The sequence below is a fragment of the Macrotis lagotis genome, chromosome 8, assembly GCF_037893015.1.
Source record: "Macrotis lagotis isolate mMagLag1 chromosome 8, bilby.v1.9.chrom.fasta, whole genome shotgun sequence".
Taxonomy (NCBI): Eukaryota; Metazoa; Chordata; class Mammalia; order Peramelemorphia; family Peramelidae; genus Macrotis; species Macrotis lagotis.
The window spans coordinates 45,451,279-45,477,483 of NC_133665.1; the positions used below are offsets into that span (position 1 = coordinate 45,451,279).

The window sequence follows — 26,205 nt, forward strand, 5'->3', positions numbered from 1 at the left end:
TAGTATTTGATAACACCATATTTGTTCATACTGTATATTTTTAATGACTCATATGACTCAAGGTTTTGAGTACTTCTTTGGATTATTCTAATTAGCAGAAAGTAGTTTAGAGATGGTTTAGTAAATTGAGGCCATTAGTGCTTTTATATAAGTTTTGAATATAAATCAAACAGCCAATTAAGCAAAAAAGAATTTTAAAAAACTAATTAATCAGCATTCTGTTTATTAAGGCTGTTATCAAAAAATTGTGTTTCTTAAGAAAAATAGTATTCCTAGTTATAACCAATAAATGAAATTTTTCATGAGCCTAATTCCCTATTATGAAATATTATACCCCTGAAATTTATATATATTTTTATGGAAATGAGTAGTTCTAATTTACTATTGAATACTAAAACTTTTCATAAAGATCAACTAGTTTGTTCAGGACAAATTCATTTACAATAGATGTATAAAGAAGACTAATGAATTTGTTAATTCTTCTATTAGTCTTTTGCATGATTAGTCTTTTGTACCTAAATGATTTGAACAGTATGGGTGGGGGTGGCTAGGTGGTGCAGTGGATAAAGCACTGACCCTGAAATCAGAAGTACCTGGGTTCAAATCCAGTCTCAGACACTTAAAAGATTACCTAGCTGTGTGGCCTTGGGCAAGCCACTTAACCCCATTGCCTAGCAAAAAAACCTAAAAAAAAAACCAGTATGGGTGCTTTCTTGATATCTTTGGGGTTGTGATTGAAAAAATTCATCACCTGCCATTTAACCTTGGTGTGTGATGATAAGTCTCTTAAAATTTAAGATCCTTTGGAAGACAGGGGGAATCATCTTTTTTCCTGGATTGTTTTTAAAACCTTTTCCTTTTGTTGGGTCAGTCCGAGGTTGTTTTCCCCAGACATTTCCTTTGAGGGAATGAAGAACTTCCACAATGAAGAATTGCAGAAATGTTCCTGTAGTTTGGAGCAATTTAGTGACACAACTATTTTCTATGTTCTGTCCTTATTCTTTTAACTAGATTTACATCTGCAGTTCCTCCCCCCCCCCTTTCATGTGAAGATCAGACTTCATTTTTTTAAGCCTGCTTTCCTCAGCTTACACAGTCCAGCTTAATTTAAATCATGAATTTTTTCCCTTATGGATCAACAATAACTTGAGCATAGGAACACACGGCCATCAACAAGGCTACCAAACTTTAGGTAAATGACTTTTTGCATTTAAACTTCTGGTACTTAGTTTCTCCTCAGATTAACCTTTAATTATATTGGAGGCAAATTTGAAATCCCGGGGCTGTTAGCAATCCATGAATATAGCTTTTCCGAAGAGTACTCTGGCATACTTATTATTTTATAAAAAGCATTCACCTTATTTCCAGATGTCTAGCCTTATAAAATGAACCATTCATATATGAATTGTAGAAAACACATATTTTGAAAAAATGGTTGTATTCAATGTGTGGAACTGCATGCTTAAAAATTTTCTCTAATCCTACCCCCTTTAAGTACTATGACTTTTATCTGAAATATAAAACTATAAGATTTTTATGTAAGATATTAATTTCTAGTGAAATCATAATACTGTGAAATGTGATGGGAGAAATGAAAACAGTAGCCTTAGGTACAAGAAAGAGAACAGGTAATAATCTCAGTGTACTTGGGTTATTCTTCCTGGGAAAAGAAGTTGCAGTTCATAAAACACATTCCTTCAATTCAGTTTACTTAGTATCTGCTTTAAAGGGACCCTTTTAATTATATAAAAGTGAAAGAATATTTAGAATTGAGAGAATACCACATTTTTGTTTCATCTCTGCCACTTTTGCTATTTTCTCTCTTTTTTTTTGTCCATTGTTTTTTACCTCTCCTCAAAGGGTCAACCCTTTACCATTTGTTCAAGGGTGGGAAATATACAAATGGCAGGCCATTTGGTCTGGCATTGCCACAGCAAATGCAGGTAGTACTCAAAATTCAATAAATCTAGGAGCTTTTTAGGTGTGAATTAATTAATTAAATATTTGACCAAATGCTGCAGATGAATGATGTTATAAATATCTAAATGCCCCTTGATAGAAAAATGGTTCTCCATCTCTACATTTGTTCATCTTTGTTTCTTTGTCACTACTTTTTATAGTTTGTTTCCTTTGACTTTCCTTGAAAACATCATTTTTCTCCAGATAGCCTACATCTTTAGCAGCCTGCCAAATATTTACATTTTTTTTTATTTCTTTTACTTAAAACTCAAAATGCCTAAAGTTGATTCTTTGGGACCAATTACCTATTTTTTCCTATCTCTACTTTAGACTTCTCTATTCTGTTTTCCCAAGTTTAAAACTTTGCTGTTAGTTTTGATTCATTCATCTCCATCTCTTTTTTTATCTTTTTTATCGAACAGTAATCATACCCCTTCAGTATTCTATTCTCTGCATTAGTCGTTTTTTGGATTAATAATCAGTTTTTATAGATTATTGCTGCATTCTACTAGCAGGGTTCCTGTCTCCTTAACATTCTGTTCTTGTACAACAGAAAAGATTTATTAAACATCCCCTGTGTGTATAGTATTGAGCAAATTGCAAAGGTTATTCAAAGTTTTTTTTAATGAAGTCTTTTTTTTTCCTTTTTTTAGCTTTTGCAAGGCAATGGGGTTGAGTGGCTTTCCCAAGGCCACACAGCTAGGTAATTATTAAGTGTCTGAGGCCAGATTTGAACTCAGGTACTTCTGACTCCAGGGCCGGTGCTCTATCACAGTTTTCTTTCTTGATGAAGAAAATTATTGTTGTAGATTTTAATTTAAAAGACTCCTTATTAATCAGTCTTATTTTGATCTTTTTTTCTTTCAGTTGATGTTTTTGACTTGGTTCAGTCAGTGAAACAGAAAAATGACAGATAAAACTATATTAAATAGATAACCTTAGCTTGTAAACTGGTTATGTTCCAGAAGTTGGTTTGTTAATTACCTACTGGGAACTTGAGATTTTTTTTCCCCTAGTGAAATAGACTTAAAAGTCTTAAAAGACCTCTGGTTTCTGAACCCAACCTTGAAGTCAGTTTAATATGTGGTAGAGCTAAACTAGAGTACTAATATTATAGGGTCTAATCATCATTTTAAACATTGTTTTAATTAGAAAATATGCTGAGTCCCAATTAGGCACCAAAAACTGATGAAAAAAATACGATCGATGAACCAGGAAAAAACTATCCCTTTGCTGTTTCAGCTATAGCAGCAGGACCTAGGGTTTTGGCCTTCTGGGAGTAGTGAGGGTAGAAATCTGGTGAACTTGAAGGGAAAAAGGAAACTCCTGGCATCTGACACTCCAAAGAGTCTCCAAGGAATACTGGAAGTAGGGAGATTTGACCTTCTAATACCAGAAGGATCTTTCATCTTCTTGCTATTGGAGTCTGGTCATTCTAAGAATAGTTTCTGTTAATGGCTAAAATTCCTATAGTAGATATTCCTTTAGAGAGTCTGCCAGGGATGAAGAAAATGGCTATAGTGCAGGGTTATAGTAGGAGTTCAATCAGCAAGGATAGTTAGAAGTATGTAGCTGCTGATTATTATAGGTCTTGGCAGAATACAATGTGAGAATTGAAGTTGAAGTCAGGAGGACTTAACTGTGAATCCTATCTCAGCAGATAGCCCTAGTCAAGTAACTTTACATTTCTCAACCTAATTTTCTGTAAAGTGGGGATAATATATCTATAGCATTTAGCCAGTAGCTGGTACTTTGAGGATCAAATGAGATAAATGTGTATGAAGTACTTTGCAACTTTTAAAGCACCATACAAATGTAAGTTGTTCTTACTTTATCATTATCATTTTCCTTTAACTTGCTACTTATATGCTTTATTAGCTAATGCCAAAAAAAAGCCTTGTTCCCCTTGTCCTTTTGATATCCACAGTCTGTGAATTTTCATTTTTGAGTCTTTAGCACCATTTTATGTTCTTTCTTCAGGGCAGGCTTCATAACTTAGGATCCTTGTGACCCCTTACCCCACCAAGGGGTCTGTAAGTAGATTTTAGGATGTTCATGAACTAGGATGAAAAAAACACATCTTTATTTTTACTAATCCCTGCTAACTAAAATAAAGCATTTCCTTCAATTACTTAAAAACATTATTTATAAGAAGGAGTCTTAAGGTTTTACTAGAATGCCTAAGGGATTCATGACACAACAAAAAGGTTAGGAGCCCTTGCTCTAGGACTTTTAGGGTGCTAATGGCAGATGTAGAGATAGAGAGTTTATTTTGTCCATAAAAAACTTAAATAGTCCTCCACACTGCATAATAGACTACTTTCCTATGATCTGTTCCTTATATTATTCATCTCTACTGTTCCAGCCTTTTCTCTTGTTACCAGCTGTACTAACCTTCCATGGGTACAGGAATGACTTAGCCACTGATTTCAATGAGAAAATCAAAACCATCCAATTAAAATTCCCTTAGCTCCCTTCCTCAATCTCAACCCCCTTTTTGGGGGAGAGAACTTTTTTTTTTAAAAAGGGTAATCATAATTCACAGCTATAGTTTGCTTTAAATCTTACAGAGTATTTTTGGATCATTCTTGATACTGAATGCCCTTCCCTTCTATCTTACATTTAAAATAAAATTTTTCAGTCATCAACTATCACAAACACCACAAAACACAGAACTGGGAAGGCAACCATATGAGAAACTGAACTTCAACCATATGCAATATTTTGTTATTTTTAAAAATCTGCATATACATATATATGTATATATATATATGCACATTTAAATAAGTTTAATAAGTAACACATTTTTTGTCCCTTTGAATCATTCCTCTGTTCCTCTCAGCTTTATTGATGTTCTTTCCCCCTATAACTATTCCATCCCACAATTACATTTCCCCATCAAGAAGAGGCTTCTATCCATCCCCCCAGGTAGAAGCTCTTCCATTTACTCACACACATACTCACACATAGGGAGTATATATATATACTTCCAAATTGTTTTCTAGAATGATTTCTCAATTTACAGCTCCATTACCAGTATATTAATGTTTGTCTTCCCACATCCCCTCTAGCACATGAAATTTTCATCTTTTTTCATATTCTTGAGTCTGATAGATATGAGATGGAACTTCAGAGTAGTTTTTTATTCCTTTTATTATTTAGTTTCACTAGGTTTTTCAAGAATTCTATTCTACTGTTAGAGTACTCCTTTTTCTTATTTACTTAATCTGTTCTCATGCTTAGCTCTCTTTTTTTTAGCCGGTACCAAATTGTATTAATTATTCTTGCTTTGTAATATAATTTGAAATCTGATTTTGGAAGCCCCATCATTCAATATATTGTTTTTATTTCTTGACCTTTTTGTTCCTTGAAATTCTTTACGTTTTTGTTCCTTCAATTATATGTTGATTTTTTTTGTCTAGATATATAAAATACTATCTTAATTCTTTTATTGTATAATACCTAATCTATAAATTAATTTACATAATAGTGCCATTTTTATTATACTGGCATAGCTCAATTGTGAGAATTATATCCCCAAAGTCATAAGATTTCCTTTATTTCTGAAGTATTTATAATTGTGTTGATAGTAGTTTTGGGTCTACCCTGATAGCAGAACTCTAAGATACTTTATTCTGTAGTTCTTCAGAATGGGATTTTTCCTCTTTCTGCTTAATTTTGTTAATTTATTCAGAAAGAATGATACTTTATGTGTATCTAGATGGACCTTTTACGTAGCTATATAACAAAGAAAAAAATGTGCTTGATCCTGTCAGGAAGAACTAAGTTCAAATGTAAGCACAGAAGTTTACCCTGTGATCCTGAGCAAGTCACTTGATATCTATATTAGTTTCTCAACTGTAAAATGGGGATCATATATAATAACTATCTTACAGGTTTGTTGTAAAACTCATATGAGGTAATATCTGTTAAGCACTTATCACATAGTAGGAGTTTAATAAATATTTGTTCCCTTCTCCACTTCCTTTCATTTTATATTCTGCTTCTTTTTTTGAAAGTACTATTTCAGTTTTAGTAGAATATCTCAGGTTCTTTAGATAAACTATAATGTCCAGAAATTATAGTAATTTTGTTTTATCTTTGTCTAGACATCTTCCTTGAATTCCTTTTACTTTTTTTATTCCTTTTCCTTTTATTGCTGTTTCTAACATTTCTTAGAACTATGTTAAATCACAATAACATATATAAATAACAGTGTTGGATTCAGATCTGAGTTTTATTGTTGCCCATTAGAACTCCATTGATTGTCCTTTTCCTAAGGACACATTCCCAACCTCCATAGTAACTCCATACAATGCCACATCTCACATTGGTGATCCCCCCCAAACAAAACACATCCTCCTCAGAGACCCCAATAGCTCCTAGTCCCTATAGAAACCATACCACCCTGCCTCCTATATCCAGTACCCTATAAAAAGACTTGTTCTCCCCACTACCCATTGCTGGAATCTGCTTGGACATAGTCGTCAATCCTTCCTTCAATAAACAATTTTGCATTCACTTTCATTTGTAGTGCCATCTTCCTTTTTTACCAAGAATTTTCCTTTTGACTTTTCATGTGGTGACAATGGACATATTAGTTTTTACCCCTGATGATATTGGAAGGCTTCTAGGACTTCTTCATTACAGAGTATTCAACTATTTGGTTCTTCTTTATTTACAGAAAAGTTCCATTCTTAGGCCCTCTATTTTTAAAAAATACATTAATGAGTTTTATGTTTTGTTGATTTTTTTCTACATCTATTGACATGAACACAATTTAAAAATCATTTTGCTATTAAAATGGTCTATTACATACACATTTATATTTTTCCTAATCTTTACTCATCCCTGAATTCTTGTTTTAAATCTAGCTTGCCTCATAGTAGATAATGTTTTGAATGTGTTGTAATAGCCTTGTTAATGTTTTATTCAATAGTTTTGCAGTATTATTCATTATAGACATTGGTTTGTGCTTTTTCTTCTCTTATTTCTCTTTCCTTAGTTTGGATATCAAAATCATAGTTGTTTCACAAAAGGAATTTTATAGGATGTCTTCTTAACTTACGTAATTTAGAGCTATGATTTGAATATTTGATAAAATTCCCACAATCATCTGAGAGTTCTTTTGTCTTATTTCAACTTATTCTGAGATTGATTTATTCAATTTTTTTAGTTTGATATGATTCTCTTAAGTTATCAGTTTTACCTAAAAATAGGCAAAGTGATTTCTCACAATTTCTTTTATTTCCCCTTAATCATTTATGATTTATCTTTTGTTTATTTTTGATATTGGTGATTTGCATTTCCTCTTAAAAATCAGCTTAACTAATGGTTTGTCTATTTTATTAATGTCTTCAGTTACCAACTCTAGCTTTATTTATTAGTTAATTGTAGTGTGTTTGTGTGTGTGTGTGTGTGTGTGTGTGTGTGTGTGTGTGTGTGTGTGTGTGTTAAATTACAGGATTCCTGTAGTTTTATAGGAAAGCAAAAAGTATAACAATGTTTATTGGTGAAAAACTTCATTAATTCCTTAAAACCAAGATGGAGTAACTTAAGTTCATAATTAACCTCCATTTCAGGTGAATATATAATAATAAAATTAGATTATATTTTAGAAATTTCTGTCATAATAAAGTAAATCAACTGCTCAGTAGTCCCAGGATGGGTTTGGTTTGGTTTTTTTTTTCCTGCCTAATGAGCTCATTAGAAAGGTAGCATTAATGTTTTGAAAGTGTTAAATTTAGGGGCAGCTAGGTGGCACAGTGGATAAAACACCGGCCCTGGAGTCAGGAGTACCTGGGTTCAAATCCAGTCTCAAACACTTAATAATTACCTAGCTGTGTGGCCTTGGGCAAGCCATTTAACCTCATTTGCCTTGCAAAATCCTAAAAAATAAAAAAATAAAGTGTTAAATTTGTCATTGAAATGTAAAAGTTCTATGGTACCACTGAATATGCTGTCTAATAATACATTGGTACATTAGCAGCTTGAATAATGGTACTACTTAGGGTTACCTTTGCAAAATCCATTTATTGAATATCAAACTGCATAGTTATCCAAAATCTAAATAGGTTCACTGAACAGAAACTGAATGAATTAAAGCACTTTACAAAGAATTGTAAGTTGGCATCACTAAGATTTTATTTTTGAGTTGTATATAGTTTTTCCACTGTAGTCCTTCTGTGATGCTTCCCCAAGGTGAGATGATAATGAGGTTTTCCTTTGTTCTTGAAGACCATGATATAAGGGGTGGTGATGCCATGACAGGCACATGAATTGGATTTGAGTGAGAGACTTCTGTGCTAAGTCACCAGTCTCACTTTCTCCTCCAGACCTTCTGGGTCCAGTGGCCAGATATGGATCAGGACCACTGGAGATTACTCTGAATGCAAAGCAATAGGGTTAAGTGACTTGCCCAAAGTCACACAACTAGTGTCAAGTGTCTAAGGCAGCATTCAATTTCCTGTCTTCCTGATCCCAAGACCAGTGCTCCATCTACTGTGCCACCTATCTGTCCTTATATGGAGATGACTAAGTTCTAGAAAGTGATGGAAATTCTCATATACCCTTCTAACCTGGAAAGACTTTAAGTACAACTCACTAGTGGATTATGTATTGTTTGTTTGAAGACTAGCTAAGTCTAGAAGCTCATCAGATGGTGGTCATTTGCTTTTAGCCTCAATGAGGAACAGTGCTTCAAAGGAAAGGAGTTATTGCTTTCTATATCAGTAAAGAAAGTATCTTATAAAATTCTTAAGTATTAAATAGATTTCTGTATTGGTTCTATTCTTTAGAACCTCACAAAATGAGGAAATAAATTCTTTCACATTGCAGCTTTATTATTTATTTATATTATGTAATATAATATATTATTAAATATTTTATATATTTATATGAATATATAAAATGTTATAGTAAATATATTATTATTTAAAGGCAGCTATGAAGACATTCTGCAAGTGTTTTCTTCTCCAGACTAAACATCTCTAGTTCCTTCGAACTTTTCTCATATCTCATCTCTTAGATTTTTAAAAACAAAAACCTCTTATATTTTTTTAAATAAAACTTCTACCCTGTAGTTATGCTTTGCCTTGTCAGTATTTTTTAATATATATCACCCAGAATTGAACAGTCTCATCACATTGCTGTTGTCTCAGTGAGCTTGCAGTCAACTTAAAGAAATTTTCACAGGAATGATAGTCAAGCTATACTTCTTCCATCCTGTTTTTATGTAGTTAATCCTTTTAAACTTCATTGCAAAATTTTACATGTATTCCTTTTGGGTTTTATTTAGTTTTGGGAGGCAACAGGATATAACAGAAAAGAATGTTGGACCCAGGATCAAGAGACCCCAGGATTAAATCTTGCCTCAGATAATTGGTATATCATTATTTGGTGACTCAGAGTCTTGGGAGCAAGTTGGTCTTAGAGTGAGAATAAAGATAGGAGAATATTTGTAATAAGGGATCAAGCTATGAAGGGCTTAAAAAGTCAAATAGAGTATTTTATCTTTGATTCTGGAAGCAATATGAATCCACTAGAGATTATTAGCAGAAGGGTGTGTGTGTGTGTGTGTGTGTGTGTGTGTGTGCTAACACGCATGTATGGGTATGTGTGAGAGAGAGTCACAACTGCATTTTAAGATAAATTTTATATCTGAATGGAGGCCTCTGCCCACCTGAGGCAGGGAGATAAACTAGGTTACTATAATAGTTCAATTATGAGGTGATGAGGGCCTGTATTAGGATGGTGGCAGTATCAGAAGAAAGAAGGAATCATAAGTCAGAGATGTTATGACAGTAGAAGTGACAGAACTTGGAAACTGATTGGATATAGAAGATGAGAGAGAGTGAGAAGTAAAGAATAACACCTAGATTTCTAGTCTGAGTGATTTGGGAGGATGGTGGTATACTTAACAAAAATAGGGAAGTTATATGATTGTACATATATAACCTCACTGTCTTGGGAAAAGGGGGCCAGGAAAGGAGAGAGACAGAAAAAATATGGAAATCAACAAATCTTATAAAAATCACTGTTGAAAACTATCCTTACATGTAATTGGATAAAATAAAATAAAAAAGAATAGGGGAGTTAAGAAGAAATAAAGGGGGGGGCAGATAGGTGGCACAGTAGATAGAGTACCAGCCCTGGAGTCTGCAGGACCTGAGTTCAAATGGGGCCTCAGACACTTAATAATTGCCAGATGTATGATCTTGGGCAAGCACTTAACCCCACTGCCTTGCAAGAAACAAAACACAAAAAAACAAAGCCAAAAGCCAAAAAAAGAAGAAATAAAGGTTTGGGAAGAAAGATAATGAGTTCAGTTTTGGAATGTTGAATTTGAGATATCTCCAGTTGGAGATTCTAGGCAATAGAAGATGTGAAACTAAGGGTCAGGAGAGAAATTAGAGTTGGAAAAGTAGATAGGAGAATCAATAGCAAAGAGCTGATAATGGAATTCATTGAGCTAATGAAATCCATCACCAAAAGCATGGGGAGGAAAGAGAAAGCTCAGAAAAGAAACTTAGGGGATAATCATGATTAGTGAGGGGTATTTATGATTGAGTACTCAAGATAGTGAGTATTTTTATAGTGGATAAATATACAATAGAAACTGAAAAGTTTTGATCAAATGGTAGGGGGAGGACCAGGGAAAAATAGTGCCACAAAAACCCAGAGAGAAGAAATGTTCAAGGGGAAGAGTGTGATAGAAATGCTAACTGTAGCAGCAAGACAGGAAACTAAGGAATAAGTGTAGTTGGCTCAATGGGTCAGATACTTACTAGTTATCTGACCCTGAGCAAGTCACTTAATCCTATTTGCCTCAGTTTCTTCATCTGTAAAATGAACTGGAGAAGGACCTGGCAAAGCACTTTACCAAAAAGGCTCCAAATGGGGTTATGAAAAATTGGATATAACTGAAATGAACTAAACCACAAAAGGTGCTATTATAGTTAAGAAATTACTTTTTAGATCTCCAGTGGAAGAGAGTATGACCAAACAAGGGATTGAATGAACCATGGAAGATAAAATGAACAATTTGATACAAAACCAACTAAAATTTGAAGGGGAAACAGGAAATGGTTAAAAAAAATCTTTGAAGAAAGTAAATAGGGCCATTAAATGCTCAGTTTATGAATAGGTATTTTTTTCCAAAGTAAGAAATTCAAACTATCTACCAATAGTCATATGTAAGAATTCTCCATGTCAGTGTTGCATGAATTTTCTTATTCTAGTTAACACCTGGTTAACAGTAATTAACACCAAGAAGTCAAAATAAATCAGAGAAAGAGACTTTTTTTTTTACACAAAGAATTATAGGGGTAGCTAGGTGGTGCAGGGATAACTAGGTGGCGCAGTGGACAGAGCACTAGCCCTGGAATCAGGGGGACCTGAGTTCAAATGTGGCCTCAGACACTCAATAATTGCCTAATTGTGTGACCTTGGGCAAGTCACTTAACCCCACTGTCTTAAATAAATACAATTTTTAAAAAAGGAATTGACACACACCACCAACAGTTGTTGGGATTGTGTATCATTCAAAATTTGTGTTATATATATTTATACATAACATGAAACAAACTTACAAAAAAAAAGGCCACTCACTGTTGTGCAGCTGGCTATGTAAAGAAAAAACGTGTCTTTGTTTAGGACAATATATATCATTAGCTGCAGGAAATAGATAAGGAATGTATCCTTGTTAGTATATTTATTTCCACTATGTCAAAGGGTGACTGTCAGAGTAGTTAAAAGAGGAGGACATGTGAAAGACCAAAATCTTCCTTTAAAAAAAGGCAATTAGGTCTTTAGTGAATTAGAGGAGCAAAGAAGAAAAGCTTTTGCAACTGACCCTGCAGTTCATGCAAGGCTTATATACAGCAAAATGATGAATACAAAACAAAATGGAGTCAATTATCATTCTCAAAAAATGTACTTTCAACAAACATTGTCAGAAATTCTCTTATGACAGTAATAATAAGAAAATTGGGAAGTTAATATCTTAGTTTCCCCCCGACCTATAGCAACCCAATTGGCAAAGTTGTTAAAAAAGGAAAATGACAATGGTTGAAGGGTCTATGGGAAAACAGACAGGGTTGATGAGAAATTTGCCCATTCTGGAAAGGGAGTTTGTAATTATGTCCCCTAGATCATTTAATTATACACAGCTTTTAATCCAGTGAGATCACTACTAGGCCAGAGAGATAAAAGAAAGAAGCAAAAGAATACTTCATCCTTCCCCCCCACTCCCCAACACACATACACACACTTCCACCACCACCACCACCCCCAGTAGGGAGAGGACAGAGGGAGAAATGGGGAGTAAGCAACAAAATTTTGTTCATATAAACAAATTAGATTTTTATAAATGAGGTGGACTGGTATAGTCTCTGATGCCAGTGCCATCTCTGTCATCCTTTTTTTTTGTTTTTGTTTTTGCAAGGCAGTAGGGTTAAGTGACTTCCCCAAGGCCACACAACTAGGTAATTATCAAGTGTCTGAGGTCAGATTTGAACTCAGGTTCTCCTGACTCCAGGGCCAGTGCTCTATCCGCTGTGCCACCTAGCTGTCCCCATCTCTGACATCCTGTGAACTTCTTGCAAATAAAGAATTGTAGAACTACAGAATAATAGTTCTATTAACATTAAAGAATGATAATTTTAAAGAGGAACCATAGAACAAGCATATTCTAAGATAGCCAAAACTCTTTCACATGTAAAAATTGACCATGTTCTTAGCATGCAGTTCATCAGGCTCCTTGTCCTGCAAAACCACTCCAAACTATTGCCAGAACTGATTCCTCTCTGTCCATGTTGTTTTCCTCCTTCAATCCCTACTGTGGTTTCTGGTTACACTGGGAAACAGATATAAGACCTTTGCCTATGCCTCAGCTCCCTGCCTATTATGTTCTGCCCATTCTGACTGAAACTCTCTGCATCTTCATGCCAGTTTCTCTTCCCACAATTCATGAAACCACTATATCTTAACTAGTCCTTAGAGTCTTCCCCAGATAGCTGTCAATGGCCCATTCTGTGTCCAAATTTGTAATTTTTATAAGTTTTCTTTTATTTAATCCTTTGCTCATTTGGGGGAGGCAGGGGTTGGAGGGGAAGGTCATCAAGACCTGTGATTTTATGTAGGTAACTATAGGAATACAAAAATTTCAATTTAAAGTTTCCTTTGGTACCGGAAAGATTAATATTTTGTCCATCCATTGTCATAGGGTTAGTCTGGGTCAGAGGTAAGACCTGAACCCCAGGTCTTCCTCATTCCAAGACTGGCCTTCTAGCCATTATATAATTAATAAAGTACCATTTTATTAATCAAATTTATGATTGTGTTCCAGCTGGATATCCTTTTTGTGTTTTATTCCATAACTTCAGAAATTTAGTGGTTGATCATGTTGAGGTTATCACTTGGGATATCAAGGTTTGATGCCTTAGGTCTTGATTTATGAATGTTGTCATCTTAGACCAAGTTTTTTTTAAATTAAAGATTTTATTTGAGTTTTATACTTACCCCCATCTTACTTCCCTCCCCCACCCCCATTCCCACAGAAAGCAATTTGTCAGTCTTTACATTGTACATTGATCCAAATTGAGTGTGATGAGAGAGAAATCATATCCTTAAGGAAGACCCATAAGAGATAGCAAGATCAGACAATAAGATACCAGGGTTTTTTTTTCTAAATTAAAGGGAATAGTCCTTGAACTTTGTTCAAACTCCGCAGTTATTTATCTGGATACAGATGGTATTCTCCATTGCAGACAGCCCCAAATTGTCCCTGATTGTTGCACTGATGGAATGAGCAAGTCCATCAAGGTTGCTCATCACCCCCATGTTGCTGTTAGGATGCACAATGTTTTTCTGGTTCTGCTCATCTCGCTCAGCATCAGTTCATGCAAATCCTTCCAGGCTTTCCTGAATTCCCATCCCTCCAGGTTTCTAATAGAACAATAGTGTTCCATGACATACATATACCACAGTTTGCTAAGCCATTCCCCAATTGAAGAACATTCACTTGATTTCCAATTCTTTACCACCACAAACAGGGCTGCTATGAATATTTTTGTACAAGTGATGTTTTTACCCTTTTTCATCATCTCTTCAGGGTATAGACCCAGTAGTGGTATTGCTAGATCAAAGGGTATGCACATTTTTTTTGCCCTTTGGGCATAGTTTAAACCAAGTTTTAAAAAATTTTTGAACAAGCAATTTTCATAATTTTTTAATAGATCTAGCAAAATGACTTCTATACATAACAGTTTTAAGGAATAGAAACAACATAAAAGAGAGGGACCCACATTACACCCACAATTAATAACCATATACCTTAACCACACCACTTGATATGTGACCACAAAGAGTGAAATCTATAGGCCAGAAATTATTACGAGTACTTATTTTTTCAATGTTTCTTTGGTCACATATCTTCCTCACTTTTTCCTGCTAGTCTTTTTTTTTAAGGTTTTTGCAAGGCAGTGGGGTTAAGTGGCTTGCCCAAAGCCACACAGCTAGGTAATTATTCAGTATCCGAGGCCGAATTTGAACTCAGGTACTCTTAACTCCAAGGCTGGTGCTCTATCCACTGCACCACCTAGCTGCCCCTTCCTGCTAGTCTTATTCTTCTTACCTTAGAATCTAATTTTTCCAGTTCTTCTGGTGTTCTTTAGAACTAAAATAAGTGAAAAATAAAGATTTTTGAGCTAGTTTGCTCTATTTAATCTTAATGTTTGCCTGTACTATGCATAGACTTTTTAAAAATAGAAATATTTAATTTTTGCTTATTTCTCCTGAGGATTTTTAAAAATGACTTTAAAAGTTATTGATATGTTTTGTTTTCATATTACTTTCATTTTATAAATGTATACTTGTTCTTTCCTCTTGTACAACAAGACTATTAAAAGATGAAAATTAAAGAGAGTGGTCTGATTTAAAAACATCATTTGTTTAATTGCAGTTTAATTGCATTGAGTTGTGATGTTTTTTAAGACTTGTTTTCCTTGTGTATACTCTGGTGTTGTTTGCTTTCCTCTATATAGTTCATATAAGTTTTCAGAGTTTCCATGAATTCTTCATATTTATCATTTTGTATAGCCTAATAATATTGCTTTACATTCATATGCTTTGGTTTGTTCAGTGATTACCCACTTGTTTACTGTTCTTGCAAAATAGGCTGATTTTTTTTCTTAAACTCAATATCATGTTTTCATTTTGTCTTCTTCCCCTGAAAGTCAAATACCGAAAAATTTTCCAATTAATATCAAATTATAGTTAGTTGGACTATACTTAGTTACATTTTTACTGAACTAATTATGCATATATTCCATCTCAGTGTGGTACTTCGGATACTAATTATTTTGGCCCAATTAAAAACATAGAATATATTCATTAATTTAATTCCCACATTCATTATGGGGAAAAACTGAAGTCCTTCCAGAATTCTCAGTTTTATTGATAATAGTTGTAGGTGAAGCACATACTATTTTTAATCTGTATTCCTTAGAGTAGACTTGTTGAATCTTATGATTTGCCATAGGGAAAAAAAGCCATTGTTAAAGTGAATCATAATTTTAATACAGCTGTGTGTAGCTAAATGGCAAAAAAAGTACCCTCTCCACCCCCCCAAAACACTATTCATATAAGGGCTGTTAATTGTAAATTAATAAGAGAAAACAATGGGAAAAATCAGCGTTGTTGGTTTTCATTTTGTTGTGGAGAAAATTCAAGTAAAATAATCACTAAAAGTTCATGTTAATATGTTTGTTTTATCAACCAGTTTTTTAGCTCCTATAAACAGGAATTTTCTCTTGATAATGGAAAATTCTAGAGATGCCTTCAAAGGTAGTAGATATAACATAATACTTTGGTGAATAGCAGATAATCCCTGGAAAAGTAAAAAGTCCAAATGGCTCAGAGTCAGCCATCCTTTATATCATAGGTCATAGATTTAAAGGTCATCCTTAGACTTCCATCCCTGGGATGCCAGACTCTTGTAAATGAGGTTCTGCCTTTTCTTGTCAAGAACTAGCCTTCTTTGACACAGCTGAGTCATCTTCATTCCATGTGGCCCTGCTTTCCCCCCAATCCTTTCTAGCTTCCCTTCATGTTTTATCCCTCCATTAGAGAGTAAACTCCTTGAAAACAGAGACCATTTTTTATTTGCATGTAGTTGTATCCCAGGTGCCTTGGTCAGTCTGGAATATAGTGATATACTGGATAAATTCTGTATTGAATTATGTCTTCTTGGTTCATTTATAGATGTTCTTTTGAATTATATCCCCTCTTTATATCCCCTTAACTAATTCAATACCAGTTCATTTTTAATGCATTTTAAATAATTCATTTTAATCTGTATTCTAAAGTTCTGTTGATTTTAGCTACTTAATATCTCTCATTTGATACTGCTGCTTCCACCTTGTTGCCATCACCTCACTCCGGAATTGTTGTGTCTTCTTGGTGGATCTGTCTCTAATATCTCCCCACTGCAATCCATCCTCAATAATTAGAGTAGTCTTTCTACAACATCTCTTTCCTTCTCTTCTTTCTTCATTAAATTTCAGTGTCTCCTTGTTCTTTCAGCAATGAATATGAAACTTTTGTTTGGCTATCAAAGTCTCTTCCTACCTTTCCAGTCTTCTTAGTCTTTATACTCTTCCACATAGTCTTCATACATGGACACTGTCCTCAAACAAGCTGCTCCATCTACCAGCTGTGTTTTATGATTAATGGGGGAAGAGCATCTCAGAAAAAAGAAGAGGGAAGGTGTAAATCAGAAGTATCAAGCAAGTAATTGGGAGATTAGAATTTTTAGTTCATAGCCTTTCCAATGTGGCTAAAACCAAATTTTAAAAAATTGAGAAATATTTGACAGATTAAAAAAAATACAGTGCAACATAGATAATACTAATTTGTGCTTTTCTAAGTTAATTTTGGCCTACAGAAGTCTCTTTCTATTCAAGTTTAATACCATTTGTGTAAACTACTTATGTTAATCTTCTTTCCTCCCTCATTTAAAGAGCAGTTATGGCTTTTCTAAGTTGGTTGGTGACAACTTTTTGTAGGTGGGTTTTTTTTGGTAATGGTTTGACTTTCTTTTTAATAAATAATACTTTTTCATGAACTTTGAACTTTCTGAAGAGCTGTTGATTTACCAGAATATTGCTATTTTTATATGCTATATATAATACCTTGAATCTAGATAGACTTTTGTTTTTGGCAAGGCAGTGGGGTTAAGTGGCTTGCCCAAGGCCACACAGCTAGGTAATTATCAAGTGTCTGAGGTCGGATTTGAACTCAGGTCCTCCTGACTCCAGTGCTGATGCTTTATCCACTGTGCCACCTAGCTGCCCCCACAATCTAGATAGATTTGATATAACAAACTACTTACTTATTTGTATTTTATTTATATATTCCTCATAAGTTGGTACTAATTAAAACTATATATATGTAATTGATCATTTATCTTTGAAAATAATTGTTTTTATCAGAAGTAATTTTAAATCTTATGCAGTCAGCCAAACTGTATGCATCATAATTATATCTCATTTACCCCCCAAAATCATTTAGTTTTTTAAAACATCCCTTAAATAGCTCTGTGTATATGTCTATAAGACTGGGTTTTTTCTCTCCCCCTGCAACATTTTCCTTAAGAAAGATATGATTGTATCTTTGAATTTTTCAGTTAATTTGAATTATGATTGGACATATTAGTATTCCATATTTATATTTAAAACCTCTCCTTAAATAATATATTATGTTTTATATATATCTCAATAAGTCTCATATATATATATATATGTGTGTGTGTATATATATATATATATATACTATATATATATATATATACACACACACACACACACACACATACATACACACACACACTTCCACATAAAAATGAATGCTAAGTTCTTTCTTGTGGTCATTGGCAATTTAGTAAAAGGGTATAAAGATGTTCCTTCTCACCAAACCTATTCATCCTATTACAATGTGTAATAGATTAATGCTGAAAAAAAAAGAAACTGGGAAACCTTTCTGAGTAAAGAAATAAACCTTTATTAAAAGAGACAAAGGTAGTGGTCTGAGGTCTGCCCAGCATGGTCTGAAGCTCTGATATACAAAATTCACATTTATTTATAGGCTATTTGTTCATGTGTGGCACAAGGGTGTCCTCTTATTTATTCATGTGTGATGCAACAATGCCCTCTTACTTTTTGCAGGTCAACCTTTTACATGGTGCAGGGTTTTGATATTTTAATAATACCCTTTTATGTTACAGAGGGCTTTCGTTCTTCAACATTTTAATAGAAAGATTACTATATAGATCTGATTATTATGGTCATATATTTAAGATATATACTTTATAATGTTTATAGTCACAGTCCTAAGGTTACATATCACAAATATTTCATTAGGTCTACATCATAGTTTCACTTACATGGGTTTTCACCCAGATATGTACCCCTTATTAAAAATCACACAATTACTTCTTATCCGATTAAAATTATTATAACTAATGAATAATTATCAAAACAATACAAAGCAAAGCACTTGAGACATTAATTGTTGATCATTCCCATTATATTGCCCAAAGGTTGCAAATGGGACAGAATAAATATAGATATACATGAGAATAGCTTGGAGGATTAATAGAATAGAATATCATCAGAATCAGTACTGAATTTGGAATTGTATGACATGGGCTCAAATCTGGGCTCTACTTATATATGACTAATATCTATAGGCCTCAGTTTCTTCATCTGTAAAATGATATGGTCAGCTTACATATTTTTGAGGTACTCTCGATCTTCAAATTCTGTTTTTGTGTGAAGTAGCAACATCAGTAAATACCTTAAGATAACAATGATTTTTACTTTCTCCTCCATCCGTGTTTCCCTTTCATTCTCCCGGTCAAACTAGAGCATCCTAGACAACAGAAACAGACAAGCAGACCCAAATGATTGTTTGCCACTTGACCCTCTGAAAATTCATCATGTGAATGTCTGATGATGTCATCTCTTCTCCTTTACTCCTCTATGGATGGAAAGTTAATAATTAAACTCTGTTGATTCCATGTTTCTTCCAGTATCAAACATAAAGCCTAAATATAATCTAACATATTTGATTGTGACATTGTCAGACACGTGAAACAGATTGTTTCATGATAGCAAAAAGCAGTACTTGTTAAAAGCATGACAAAAACTGATCATAAGGAAAAGCCTTCAATCCTCTACCTATCCTCTAAAATGGAAAATTCAGCAGTTACTATGGAATAAAATCTAGTGGAACCACAGATTTGCTATACACCTAGGTATGGAATGCCTCCTAGAACAGTGGCTTTGGTATATCTCTCAAGAATTTTAACTGATAAATATGTTCAATCTTTTTTAATTTGTCACAGTCTGACTCTTCTATTTTTTCCTATAATTATCCTTCATCCTTAGTCATTTGCATAGTAATCTTAAAACTATGCAGCATTAAATACTTTGACTTTTTGAAATGTTGAAAATATATTGTTCCACCTAATTTTGGGTTTTTTAATTCCTTTAGAGGAAAGGTACCATAAATCTGAAAAACAAATTAGTGTTTCCTGTCAACAACATAGAAAATTATTTGAGCAGTGTTTGACCTGTGCCCCATGATACTACAGATAGATTCATTTGTTTTTCTTTGCCTTCCCCCTACTATTTTAATAAAGCAAGTTTATGTTGTTTTTTAAAGTCCTGTTCCCCTGGAATTAGTAGCATATGCTTATAATCCTACTTCCTGAGGTAGCTAAGGCTCCCAAATCTCTCTTATTTTAAAAAAAAGATTTTATTTATTTTGAGTTTTACAATGTTTCCCCTAATCTTACTTCACTCCCCCCACTCCCCCCATAGAAGTCAATTTGCCAGTCTTTACATTGATTCCATGGTATACATTAATCCAAATTGAATGTAATGAGAGATAAATCATATCCTTAAGGAAGAAGCATAAAGTATAAGAGATAGCAAGATCAGACAATAGGATATCAGTTTTTTTCTAAATTAAAGTTAATAATCTTTGGTCTTTGTTCAAACTCCACAGTTCTTTCTCTAAATACAGTTGGTATTCTCCATTACAGATAGCCCAAAATTGTCCCTGATTGTTACACTGATGGAATAAGCAAGTCCATCAAGGTTGATCATCACCCCCAGGTTGCTGTTAGGGTGTACAGTGTTTTTCTGGTTCTGCTCATCTCAGTCAGCATCAGTTCATGCAAATCCCTCCAGGCTTCCCTGAAATCCCATCCCTCCTGGTTTCTAATAGAGCAATAGTGTTCCGTGACATACATATACCACAGTTTGCTAAGCCATTCCTCAATTGAAGGACATTTACTTGATTTCCAATTCTTTGCCACCACAAACAGGGCTGCTATGAATATTTTTGTAAACATGATGTGTTTACCCTTTTTCATTATCTCTTCAGGGTATAGACCCAGTAGTGGTATTGCTGGATCAAAGGGAATGCACATTTTTGTTGCCCTTTGGGCGTAGTTCCAAATTTCTCTCCAGAAAGGTTGGATGAGTTCACAGCTCCACCAGTAGTGTAATAATATCCCAGATTTCCCATAACCCTTCCAACAATGATCATTGTCCTTTCTGGTCATATTGGCCAGTCTGAGAGGTGTGAGGTGGTACCTCAGAGATGCTTTAATTTACAGATGACAGAGATGACATCATCAGACCAAATCTCTTTTTTAAAAGTTTTTTATATAAATAGTTTATTTTCCAATTATATGCAATAGTAGTTTCTACCTATCATTTTTTTTAGATTTTTCAAGGCAAAGGGGTTAAGTGGCTTTCCCAAGGTTATATGGCTAGGTAATTATTAAGTGTCTGAGGTCAGATTTGAGCCCAGGTACTCCTGACTCCCAAGGCCAGTGCTGTATCCACTGTGCCACCTAGCCGCTCCTCTACCTATCATTTTTAAGTAAGGTTTTTAATTTTACATAATTTCCCCCACCTTCCCTTCCCCCCAGAAGACAGTTTGATAATCTTTACATTGTTTCTGTGCTATACATTGATCAAAATTGAATGTGTTGAGAGAAATCATATCCTTCACAAATCTCTTGAGTTCTAGAATTCTGATGTACAGTAGGCTGAGCTGATTAGGTAACTACTCTATGTCTACCTTCAATATGGTACAACCTCTGACTGCCCAGGGAGGCTGACTGGCCTAGGTCAGAAATGATTAGGTCAAAGCTCTCTAGCTGAGTAGTTGTAGGAACAGACCCATGGACTTCAAACCTGAATTAAATAGAAAGACCTAATTTAAAAAATATATATATAAAATAAAACAAAAAAAATCTGTTCTCTCAGGTACATACCTTAAATTGTAGTTTGTTAAAGGGGCTATTTGAAGAATATTTTATTTATGGCATTTAAAGTTACTTTGTTATATTTAATGTGGGATAATTTCACAGGCAGGATAACATTTGAGATTATTACTTTGGGTAGATCAGCACATGTATAAAATCTTTTCTAAGTATTTTAAATATATTTGATAAAATAATAGTTCATTTTTATAGTGTTTTGTTATTTTTAGAATGAGTTCATCAATCATAATTTCTGTAATAATATTTTATTATCCCCATTTTACATATTGGAATCACAAAGATTTAGAGAAATTAGCATCTCAGAATAAATGGCTTTCCAACCTCCTGAAGATAGTAGGGAGCCACTGGAGTTTATTAAGTAAAGTAGTGACATGATCGTAGTTCTAAATTTAGGAAGATCACTGTTAGCTATGTGATAAATGGATTGGAATGGAGAGAGACTTGAAGTAGAGAAATCAATCAGAAAGCTGTGGCAGTAATCCAGACATGAGGCAATGAAGTCCAAACTAAGGTGTATGAATAGAGAGAAGTAAACAGATGCAAGAAATAGAAATAGCAAGATCTAGCCAATAATTTGATGTGTGAATTAGATGAAAGAGTTGAGGATGATAATGATATTAAGAAAGTGAGAGAATGATTGAATAAAAAACATTTATTAAGTATCTGTAGGCCAGACACTGTGCTTAAGTGTTGGCAATACAATTATAAACAGCAACAGTTCCTGCCCTCCAGAAGTTATGGGAGGGATGGGGAGCAATTAAGGTAAAGAATTCAAGAGAGCTAAAGTTGGGAAGTAAGAATGAAGGGAATAAGGGATTTTTTGAGGCAGCATGGTCTCTGGGAAGGGACACTGAGGTCTACATCTGAGCAGGATCAGGTCAAAACTCATCTATCAGAACCCGGAGTCTTATGTGTGGGAGTCTTGGTTCTAATACAGTGTAGAAGAAGATCAGAATGACTGTGGCATGGGATTGGCCAAAAAGTAATAAAATGAATGGTAGTACTTTTTTTTTCTTTTGCAGTGCTGTGGAGTTAAGTGACTTGCCCAAGGTCACAAATCTATGTAATTATTATCTGAGGCTGAATTTAAACTCAGGTCCTCCTGACTCCAGGGCTGGTGTTCTATCCAGTTCACCACCTAGCTGCCCCCAAATGGAAGTATTCTTGACAGAAATAGGAAAATTGACTTTTGAAATATTTCTGGGACATCTCGGTTTGAAATAGCTCTGGTGAAGCCAAACTGATACTCAAAGGAAATCAGAGATGAAAGAATAACTCTGAGAGTTATCAGCATAGATATGATAATTAAACTTATGTGAGTTTATGAGGTCAACAAAAGGAAAATATATAGAGATATAAATACAAATTAAACTTAACTAAATAAATAAATATAAAGAAAATATATAAAGAGAAAATTAAAAGAAATGAATATAGGACACATCCACTTTTGGGGGCTATTATGGATGATGAACCAGTAAAGGAGTTCAAAAAAGGAATGGTGAGACATTAACAATGTTCTGATAATCAAGAGAGGAGAGAGTATCCAGAAGGTAACAGCCAATAGTGTCAAATTCTGCAGAGATCAGAGATTCTAATAACTGTAGTATCTACTTCACATGGCTGTTGGGAGAATCACATGCGCTCATGTGATCTATATGGACTGTACTTTTTTTTTTTAGGTTTTTGCAAGGCAAATGGGGTTAAGTGTCTGAGACCAGATTTGAACCCAAGGTACTCCTGACTCCAGGGCCAGTGCTTTATCCACTGTGCCACCTAGCCACCCCTGGACTGTACATTTCTAACCTTAAAGGGTTTTGTAAATAGCTATTGTTATTTAGAATTGCTGTTGACAGGATACTTATTTTTTTTTCAGAATTTAAAAGAAAAATCTACCTTCCTAAAGCTGGAGAACTTATCTGATTATGTATAGAAAGCCCTCTACTTGGTGATGGTAAAGCTAAAAACTGGCATGGTCTCCTGTCTGCTGAGATTTTATTCACTTTCACATAATTAGCCAGTTTTTAACTTGTGTCACATTATGCCTTCAGAAATACTAATTCTTTTCATTGCTTCCTGTCTTCCCAGATTGATCAATGCAGGTTAGGAGTTTTTCCAGATAATTTTCTTTTAACATAATAAAATATTGCATTCAGGAAAAAATGATTTATATCTTTTGACTAGAAAGATATTCTAAACAGTTATAAACATTTCATTTGTTTCTTTATACCTTTCCCTCATTTTAATCTCAGAACCACATAGTCTTGAGTGTAGTTTCACCTTCAGATTCTGTGATTTCCATTCAAGTCTCTATTTACATTCTTGACATTCAATTCAGTTCAACATTTTAAAGATATTTCTATGTTTTGAGTACTGTGGTGGATACTAAGGAAGATTTTTAAAAAACTCTAGCTAAGATATTTTCCTTGAATCCATAGAGCACAAATCAAATGAATTCATGAATTTCACTTGTTCTTAATCATAGAATATATAATGCTAGAATTGCAAGTGACTTCAAGTGATCATTCAATTCAATCTCTTCTTTTCACAGAAGAGGTAACTGAGGCTCAGAGAAGGGGAATAAATGACCTGCCAATCATCATATAGCAAGCTAGTAGCAAAACCAGGACCAGAACCAAATCCAATTGACTTCTAGGGTACTTTCATGGATACTTAAATTTTATCAAATAATATTAAAAAATTTTTTGAAGATTTTAAAATTATCATGAAGATGGAAAACCTGATATTGGCAGATCATAATTGCCTTTTTTTTAGTAGATGGACTTTCTGCTTTCATGCTGTTCCTATGAGCATAATTTTAGGACTACTCTAATAAGTAGGAAGAGAAGACAGAAATTTGTATAGACCAATTAGGGGAATATAGTTAGGCACAATTATAATGCAGTATATTACCCCTTCCACTTATTAATTCTTCAAGAATAGGCATTGGTATAGAAGGGTTTCACAAATATTTGTTGTACTTTTCTGAATTAAAAAAAATCTATTAAAATCTAGGGAACTTGTTTACACATAAGTACAGAAAACCCCTTGTGATGGTGAAGCTGAATAATGGCATTTATTGCACCTTCTACTTTTATGTTATAGTAATGAATTGGAGAACTGGTATTCCCTAGTACCTCTAAGTTCATACGTACATCCTTGTGTCAAAATTCAAAGCATTTTTCACTTTTTTTCTTGACTATGTGCTTTGGTATATATAGTCATCTTAAGTAAGTGTTAGAATCATAAACTATCAGATCTGAAAGATCTAAAGTTTATTTTTCCCAGTTTTCCTGTTTTACTGATGAGAAACCCAAAACCCTGAAATGGGAAATGATTTCTTGAAGTCTTATAGTTAAATGACAGCATTATTGATATAAGTGCAAGAATAGCTATTAATCCTAACTTCCACCTTGTCATTTTCCCTTTGGAAGTATAGAGTAGCTCTTTTGCTAGTCTATTTATTTGATATCTGTTTTTTAACTGGGTATTTTAAATAAGTTCTTTCTATCAAGGTAAAATATTATGAGAATGTACTCAATGTGTATATTAAATTATGTGAGGTATCTTAAGGGTTCCATAGCCATCCAGTATATCTGGGATATGGATTATTTAGGTCTCTTAATGCTTACCTTCACTTTTACTCTTTGACATCTAGATATTTTATGCATTTTTGCTTTGATCAAAAGAGGAAATTTAAACCAGACAACTTTATAAGTTACTAATAGCTCCAATTTTGTAGAGATAGCAAGCAAAACTGTTGACTTAAAATAGATCTTTGGATTATATGTGAATATGTCTATGTGAGATGTGAATATATCTATGCTATTCCTGCCCACTACTAACATGGATAAAAAATGTGTTACATGTCTAGTGGATATCATAATACCAGAAGTGACTAATTAAGAAAAGTAAAATTTTTTATTATTGTAAAAAAAAGTATTATTAGCTGAATTGTATAAAGTATCTTACTGCCTAAGAAACAATCAGGTACGTTGGACAGAATCTTGGAGTCAGAACAAGTTAGGCTCAAGACCTACTTGATACATGTTGGCTTTGTGGCTCAAGACAAGTCACTTAACCTCTCCATTCCCCTATTAAATAACTCTCTAAGCTAATAATGTGACAGCATTATATGGGAGAGTTTAAACATGTATTCCAAAAGCCTTACCATTTAAATTCATAAAAGAAAAATTAAGTGAAATATGTAAGATAATAATACAGTAATATCAAGGGTGAGATGAGTCCAACAAAGGGAGGAGAGGAAAGGAATTGTTGGTCCTGATGCCTGATGGATTCACAGAATAATTCTACCAAACATTTTTTTAAAAATAGTACCAAAATATTCTCAAAAGCTTGAGAAATGAAGCAGTCTCAGATCCTTTTGTGAGACATCTTTTGGAAGAATGCCTAAACCAAAAAAGGATAAAACAAAGAAAGAGAACTAAAGAAAGTAATATCATTAATTAATATCAATTCAAAAAAATTTTTTTAAATCCTGTTAGCCTATAACAAGTCACCCAAAAAATCATTTAGTATTACCAAATTGAATTTATATCAAGGAGGTATATGTTGTTCAAGATGAAGAAAGCAATTTATACATAACTATATTAAAAACAAAAATACACAAAACCACATAATTATCTCAATAGATACAGAAAAATCCTTTGACAAAACACAATGCCTATTTGTGCTTAAAATCCTCCAAAGTAAAATATAGACATAAAGGAATTTTTTATAAAAACTCATAGAAAATATCTTTGTTAAAAATAAGTATATTCACTAGGGATACTAAAAACTTTCTCAATAAATATAGGAATAAAGCAAGGATGTCCACTCTTCCCACTATTATTTGATACTGTTCTAGAAATGCTAGCAATATCATAAAC

At 33.8% G+C, this 26,205-nt stretch overlaps 2 protein-coding genes across 3 annotated transcripts in view; both read left to right on the forward strand.

Annotated features, from left to right (window-relative positions):
* Positions 1–26,205, forward strand: part of GRID2IP (Grid2 interacting protein) — an 898,914-nt gene that overhangs the window by 417,719 nt on the left and 454,990 nt on the right. The gene's annotated exons all lie outside the window — the stretch shown is intronic.
* The window catches only part of SLC44A1 (solute carrier family 44 member 1), a 187,061-nt gene that overhangs the window by 69,218 nt on the left and 91,638 nt on the right, over positions 1–26,205 (forward strand). The window lies entirely within an intron of this gene.